Source organism: Panthera pardus, unplaced genomic scaffold (assembly GCF_024362965.1).
Source record: "Panthera pardus isolate Hobbes unplaced genomic scaffold, ASM2436296v1 HiC_scaffold_17, whole genome shotgun sequence".
Lineage (NCBI taxonomy): Eukaryota > Metazoa > Chordata > Mammalia > Carnivora > Felidae > Panthera > Panthera pardus.
This window is the reverse complement of record NW_026526732.1, coordinates 45,606,294-45,614,427: the sequence shown is the minus strand read 5'-3', so window position 1 is coordinate 45,614,427 and position 8,134 is coordinate 45,606,294. Positions and strand designations below refer to the sequence as shown.

The 8,134-nt window shown below is 43.2% G+C and overlaps 1 pseudogene; it reads right to left on the bottom strand.

Moving 5' to 3' along the window:
• Positions 1-435: 435 nt before the first annotated feature.
• On the bottom strand, positions 436-1,050 carry LOC128777770 (ferritin light chain-like; annotated as a pseudogene).
• Positions 1,051-8,134: the final 7,084 nt, after the last annotated feature.

The window sequence follows — 8,134 nt, the reverse complement described above, 5'->3', positions numbered from 1 at the left end:
ACAAAACACAAGATGGTACATTAAAAGCGTTCATCATTTCCTCCAGAGATTCAAAGACATACCTATCAGGCACCTATAATATGCTTAGTAATTGGTTAGGATGAACAAGCCATTCATTGGGCATTCAGTAATGACATATACACGATGAATACTAGGAGTCAAATATAGCATGATAGAAGACAAAATCAGATACCGTAAGGACCAAAAGGATGGTGGTCAAGAAAACTGAGATAATCAGCAAAACCTTTAAGAGTCTTCACTAGTGAGAATGATTTGCCTAGTAGCCAAAGCCTTCATTGTTTTCCTTATGGAGCCAACATGATACATTCCCTGATTGTTTTTTATCAGCTAACATTCCATGCCCTCAGAAATGTGATCATTTAGGCCACAGCAGGCTTCTTCTACAGAGGCCTAAGTCCTCCTGAGTTCTTCTATTTATCTGGGGACTCCAGAATTTTGCAGTGTATGGTCAGGCTTATGAACCATATGGTCGAGGAGCCCCTCAAAGGGCAGCTGGGCTTCAGAGACATGCCCAAGGGTGAGCCTTTGGAAGAGATACTCAGCCAAGCCAACCTATGGGCCAACAAGCCTGCAGATCTTAGTCAGGTGTTTCCCCATATCCTTGATGAGTTTTACCTCTACATCCAGAAAGTGGTTCTCCAGGAAGTCACAGACATGGGAGTCTACTCAGGCAGAACCCAGGGCATGCATATCCAAAAGGGCCTCGTTCAGGTTCTTTTCCAGAACCAGGTGGCTTCCAAGGTGTCCAGGGTTTTACCTATGCATCCTGGGACAGCTTCTGCATGTTCTAGAAGAGGGTGTGGCTGCTGCACTGGTTTTGCATCTTCAAGAGAAGCTCAGTGCCCTCCAGCCTCTCCTCAGCCAACCACAGAAGAAGTACCCCCTTCCTCACCCTCCAGCCACATCCTTGCAGTAGAAATAGAAGCCAAGAGAGAGGTAGGTGTAGGAGGCCCTCAGATGCATGTTGACGATGAGGTTTTTGGCAACCTCCACCTCAGTGTAATATTTCTAACTAATCTGGGAGCTCATGGTTGATTGGTAATTAGGAGCTAAGTTGGAAAGAAAGTATTGGTTGGTCCCAGAGGCAGATGGTGGCCAAGAAGATGGCTCTGGTTGCCACTGGCAAAAAGGTTAGAGGGTGGTCAGAGGCTAGTAGAGGGGGCATTCCTGGGTCTGTTCTGTCCAAATACTGTTGAAGCAAAAGACAGATCCCTGGAACCGCTGGGCACACCGCCTCACTGCCCCCGTCTTCTTCTCAAGCCTTACTGTTATTTTTTTTAATGTTTATTTATTTTTGAGAGAGAGAGAGAGAGAACAAGCAGGGGAGGCACAGAGAGAGAGGAAGACAGAGGATCCAAAGTGGGCTCTGTGCTGACAGAGGCTTGATCTCACAAACTGTGAGATCATGACCTGAGCTGAAGTCCCACTCTCAACCAACTGAGCCACCCAGGTGCTCCTCAAGCCCCACCATTATTGAAGGGGCACAGACCTTGGAATCAAAGCGAACTGGGCTTGAGGGGTGCCTGGGTGGCTCAGCCAGTTAAGCGTCCGACTTTGGCTCAGGTCATGATCTCACGGTTTGTGAGTTTGAGCCCCTCATCAGGCTCTGTGCTGACAGCTCAGAGCCTGGAGCCTGCTTAGGATTCTGGATACCTCATAGCATTCGGAATTGCCCCTCCAGTGAAATCCTAAAGATCTACATTTTTTACATTACCTTTTCATATCATTCTAGCTCTCTTATTTCTATACTCATACCTATTCTCCAATTTTTCTTGATTCTCCATTCATCCTTGTTCTTCCTCTCCTTTCTTGTGTCTCAAAGTATAGGCATGACTAATAACACTCTTTGACAACTTTCTTGTTTCCTCATCTAGCCTCATTTAGCAGCAAAACTCCACTGCTAAATCAAACCACATGATTACCTCTTCTGTTTTTATACCCAGTCTCTAGAGAGCTATTAGAAAAACAAGATTAAACTTTGGTGAGTATTTTTAAGTATACTTTTTCCAGCCCAGCTCTGGTGAGGTTCCTCTGAGCTCTTCACATTTCAAAACACAACATTCTCCTTGGGTTTCCTACATATCACCTCTCTGAAATCTCCCAGCTGAAACTCTAGCCATGTACATCGTGAGAGGAACTTCCCTATCTTTTCTGCTACTTCCCCTCTCTCAATCGTTTCCCAGTTCCTCCCCCTATAATTACATAGATCCACATAGTAGAAGGTTCTGTACTTATCTTTTCCTATTTACTTTAGGACGTCATTCTATTGTTCACCCCTCTCTCTTCTGTTGCTTTACTCTTCATCCACGTACTTTCTTTCTCTCTCAAATTGAAATATGTCCAGGGTCTTCTCTCCTTCATATGCTCCCCTTCCCCAGACACTATCTTTTCTTTAATATTTATTTATTTATTTATTTATTTTGAGAGAGAGAGAGAGAGAGAGAGAGAGAGAGAGAGAAATTGTGCATGTGAGTGGGGAAGGGACAGAGAGAGAGAGAGAGAGAGAGAATCCCAAGCAGGCTCTGCACTCTCAGCACAGAGCCTGACTCAGGTCTCCATCTCACAAATCATGAGATGACGACCTGAGCCAAGATGAAGAGTCGGGACGCCTAACCGACTGAGCCGTGTAAGTGCCCCTCCCCAGACACTATTAACTCTCAGTTTGAAACATTCCTACTGGTCTTTGCTGTTATAAATCTCCTACCTCTCCTTCCTCCTCCTCTTTCTCCCCCTCTTCTTCCTCCTCCTCCCCCTTCATCTTTGGTCTTCCAGTAAATACATGAACACTTTGTAGAGTTCTATCTTCAACCCTTTCCTACCGTCATTCTGGATCATCTCATATGGAGATTCTGGTCACAATATTTAATAACTGGCAAAGGTGGGCATGGACAAATAGAAACAGATTCTGGCCATAAGCATCTGACAGAGCCATGCCAGAGCATCACAGCTGAGCATTAGCCCTGCCTCCACGGCATCCACAGTCACCTGTTCCCCAATCTGTACCACCACCCTGAACCTCTTCCGTAAATCAAAGTGGACACATTCACTGGGACATAGCACAGGCACCATAAGTTTAACGTTTCCTAAACTGAGCTCTTCTTTCCCTCTTTCTTCCAAATGTGTCTTCTCCTGCACTGTCTGCACTTCTAGGGAGTACAGAGAGGGGAATGGCATCCTATTCTATGTGGAGTAAAACTGTTTCACCGCTGTGATCTTAGGTCCATTTTCTACCTTTGCTGCAGTGAGAAGAATACAAATCTTGAACTGTGAACTTCCCTGCTAAAATCCTACAATGGCTTTGAACTGCTTTGAGGATAACAATCATACTCCTTAGGGCATCCAAGGCTCTTGCAGACTTGGCTTCCACTTACCTCGTTGACATGATTGACCTCTCAGCATGTCTCAGCACCCTTAACCCTTCATGCCCTCCACTTTATGCTAGATGTAGCCCCCAATATCAGTCCCCAAAGATTGTGCTAGTTTTTCCTTGTGCCTTTCCACAGCACCTCTTGGCTACCTGGGCCATCGTTATCACCACCAACTCACCCTGACTTCTTTGTTAGAATAGCTCCTACTTAACTTTAAAGACCTAATATCTAGTTTTAAAAAACACAAAAAACAAACAACAACAACAACAACAACAACAACAAACCTAGTCAGAGATGTCATTCCTTTTAGGAAGACTTCTTGAGCTCCCCACTTTCCAGTTTGGGTTAAATACACTCCCCTACTCATGACACCTCACGGTTACCTCTTCCATTCCACTTATTAGAAATTAATGCATCTCTCTATTTACCTGTTTGCTCTTCACCGCGATGTGAAGTCCTTAAAAGCAGTTGGATTAGTGGCTGGCACACAGTAGGAGCTCAAGAGTTTATGGATTAAGGGGCTAATTGCACCAAGCAGGAAGGTCATAAATGAACACCAACATGTGACATCCTGGTGTCTGTTCTTTGTTGGTAAAAAGGTTTGTTTATCATTTGAAAAAGGCTTGAAACACTGCCTGGTCTTTGTTCAGTGTTTGGAAAAACTATCAAGACACACGAAGTGTCCCTCAGGAGTTTCTGAGAATCTAAAACTGATGACAGGGCTCCGTGAGCACTTCCTGCCCCCCTGTGGGCACCACAAGTGCCTAATGAATCTTGACTGACTAACTCTACCTCTCCCGGTGCTTTGCCAAAACGCCTAGAAGGCTTTAGGTTAGTTTCATTTATCGTCCTTCTTTCTAGATTTTTCTCTCATAGAGTAGAAATGGTAACCAAATGGACATAAGTAATAACTTTGCTTTGTATTTTGGGTCTTTCTCAAATCCTGTCTCTATTTTAATCATTTCAGTAGAGCTAAATAATTTATCTTGTAATGTTTCTCTGTTGCCCTGTAATTTTGTCACATCAAAGTGTGTTCCAGACACAAATTGTGATTTAGTATGTATTGTTCTGGATCCTGTATTGCCTGCAGCCATTTGATTTAAAATTCTAGAGAGAGGTGTTGAGCTTACTAGAGGCTGAGCCACTGTGTCTGGGTGAGGGTGGGGTGGGGTGGTAAATATGTGGAGAAAAAGCAAGTCTGTGAGCAGGGAAAGAAGAGGTCACCTTTAGTCATTACAGCAGGCAAAGTAATTGGGAACAGATTAACTGCACGGTGGTAAAGGTCTCCTTCTTCAGAATCATCTTATAAATTGTTTTCCAAATTGTGGTTAAAACATTCCCTCACTTGCCCTTCCCATCCTCATCTCTTACTGCCCAACCGCCCCCCCTCCAAGGGAGATTAGCAAAAAGTGGACAAAATTAATTTCTCAAATTCTTAAGTAGAAAGAAGTTCAAACCAATTATATCGGAGCATTTTATCCTTCTTGTGCAGATGCTGTTGATGATAATTTGAATTTTGCTTATGATTGAAATGCAAAGTAACTTCTTCCATTTGTGATTCTTCCTGGGGCTTCCTGATCTTATTGTCTGTCTCAGACCATTCTCAGTTTCTTTCCTTCCAAGGCTAACCACCACAGGGCCTTGTGTTGTCTTCTGAATGTCCAAATGGCAAGGCTGGTGTTTCTTAATTCCACATTAGCATTAAGGAATGTAAGGGAATTAGCATTTATTGATCACACAGGATGTGCTAGCACAGTGCTGGGTGCTTACAGATGCTATCTCCTCTAATTCTCACCGTAATCTAGCGATGAAGAGATTATTTTCAGCCTGTTAGATAAGTACATTGTTGATTTGACCAACAGAACACAGATTGTGGGGGAGCCTGGACTCGAATCCAATTAAGATTGATTCTGAAAGCTCATTATCATTCTGTTGCAAAGGTTACATCCTGCTATGACCATGGAGTTTCACAAATTTAGCATTTAATTTCTGTTATTCTTAATTGAGTTTTTCTCTTAAACATTTCATTGTGGTTCTTTAAAAAATATTTTGTAATGTTTATTTATTTTTGAGAGACAGAGCACGAATGGAGGAAGGGCAGAGAAAGGGGGAGACCCAGAATCCAAATCAATCTCCAGGCTCCAAGCTGTCAGCACTGAGCTCGACATGGGCTCGAACTCAAAAACTGCGAGATCATGACCTGAGCTGAAATTGGATGCTTAATCGGCTGAGCCACCCAGGCGCCCCCTCATTATGGTTCTTAATGAATTCTCTATGTCTCTTATAAGGTGCTTCAGAGGATACTGTGCATGTACACATACGTGATATGCATTAGAAATTAGAGATAGTTCTGTTTATACATTAGGATATTTAGCCAATAGCATTTTCTTTTTTTTTTTTTAATTTTTTTTTTAATGTTTATTTATTTTTGAGACAGAGAGAGACAGAGCATGAATGGGGGAGAGGCAGAGAGAGAGGGAGACACAGGATTGGAAGCAGGCTCCAGGCTCTGAGCCATCAGCCCAGAGCCCGACGCGGGGCTCAAACTCACGAACCGCGAGATCATGACCTGAGCTGAAGTCGGAGGCTCAACCGACTGAGCCACCCAGGTGCCCCAGCCAATAGCATTTTCTATTGAGAATTCTTCCGTTTCCTATACTTCCCAAATTGAAAGTTTTATACAATGACCTATAAATGTGAAGGGCTTCTCTGCACAAATTTTGGAGTAGTTGACATAGTCCAAGTTCTTTTGCTCTTCTCTATCTGCTCTCATCACCTCCCAACCTCATTTTCATTTGCTTGCGTTGTGTTCCCTCCCAACCTGACCTCAGTTGATATCAATTCCCAGCAGCCTACTCCACTCCTTTGTCCCCTTCTCTTTTTCTGAGCTGGTGTGTCCTTTTTTATGAAACCTTTCTCTGTCTACTCTCATCTTTGAGTTCTTCTTAGTCAGAAAAACCCACTTGAAACAGTGAGATAAAGGATAAGTAATTGTTCGCAGTATTTCTACAACTAAATGAAAAGAGCAAGGGCATTGGTTTATGATTTTTTTTTTCTTTTTAAAACTCGTCCACAGTGGTTGGACAATGCTGGTATATGGTGAGCCCTCAACAAATATTTCCAGGTGTTGGTCAGGGATGCCTATGAGGCGATAAAAATACAGGGGCTATTCAAAATGGCTTTTTTTTTTTTTAACTTTACTTTGAGAGAGAGAGGGGAAGCATGTGGGGGAGGGGCAGAAAGAGAATCCCAAGCAGGCTCCACACTGTCAGCACACAGAACCCAATGTAGGGCTCAAACTCACAAACCCGTGACATCATGGCATGAGCCAAAATCAAGAGTCAGATGCTTAACTAACTGAGCCTCCCAGGCGCCACCAAAATGTCATACTTTAACTGTTGTCGGTTTCCATGTCACAAACTCTGAAAGTGACCAACCCAGTGAATGAGGCGAGGCCTTACCATCTGCCAGGTACATCTAGAGTAAAAAGTCTTAGGAAAGGATCCTTAATACAAGGAATACGTTGGCATTATTTAAGGGCCGAGTTAATTAGATGTTGTGATATACACTATAAACAGAGTCTCACATGACCCAATCTTTCTAGCCTTGTCGTTCTGTCCTAAACATACTCAGGGCTTTGGCTTCCTCACACCTGCTTTGTGCCATCAGCCCCAGTCACCAGCTTTTCTCCATTTTCACTCACGGAAGTTCCTTAAGGCCCACGTGTGCTTCCAGAGCATCCCATACTCCTGCTAGCAAAGCACTTACAACAATTTAAATTATCTGTGTGGCTGGGTAACGTATCATGACCTCCCTGTGAGGCTATTATATGCTCATTGCTTCAGAGGAATAATGTGGAGAGCAGAGAGCAAAAGGCTCCTTCAACATTTTGGAGGGAGAAGGGTGTCCCCCTGTGGCAGAATTTGCTATCATGGAACAGAAGAGTGGTTCCATTTGTATCAATGGTGGCTGTGGGGAAATAACTTCACATCGGTAAGAGCAAAGAACAGGTTGGGTGAGCCTTCTGTTGGGGGATTTGTCCTTTGCTTCTCAAGACCAAAAAGCTAAATGTCACTGAATCTATTTCCAGGAGGACAACATGAGCTACTTGAAATAATAATTACCAATGGCAGAAGACTATCACTGTTGTGAAGGCTCACTCTCATCCGTGTTTAACTGTTAGGGTGCCAAGCCATAGCAGGCTTCCACTGTGATAGTTGATTTGTAAAACATGAGCTTATGCATTTCACATGCTGTGTCCTCATGACTTTGATTTCAGTCATAATGAGCACGAGCAGATATCAATAGTGTTTTGTTTATTTACATATTTTTTTCTAGTGAAAAAAAATTTTAATATAATTTATTGTCAAATCGGCTTCCATACAACACCCAGTGCTCATCCCAACAGGTGCCCTCCTCCATGCCCATCACCCACTCTCCCCTTCCCCAAGCCCCCATCCACCCTCAGTTTGCTCTCTGTATTTAAGAGTCTCTTGTGGGTTGCCTCCCTTCCTCTCTGTAACTATTTTTCCCCCTGCCCTTCCCGCATAGTCTTCTGTTAAGTTTCTCAAGATCCACATATGAGTGAAAACATGATATCTGTCTTTCTCTGACTGACTTCTTTCACTTAGCATAATACCCTCCATTTCAATAGTGTTTTTATATGAGCCAGAAATACATTTGTTCATGACTTGAGAGTAGTTATTTTTGATATACGATGATGTAAGATAATTTCAATACTGGAT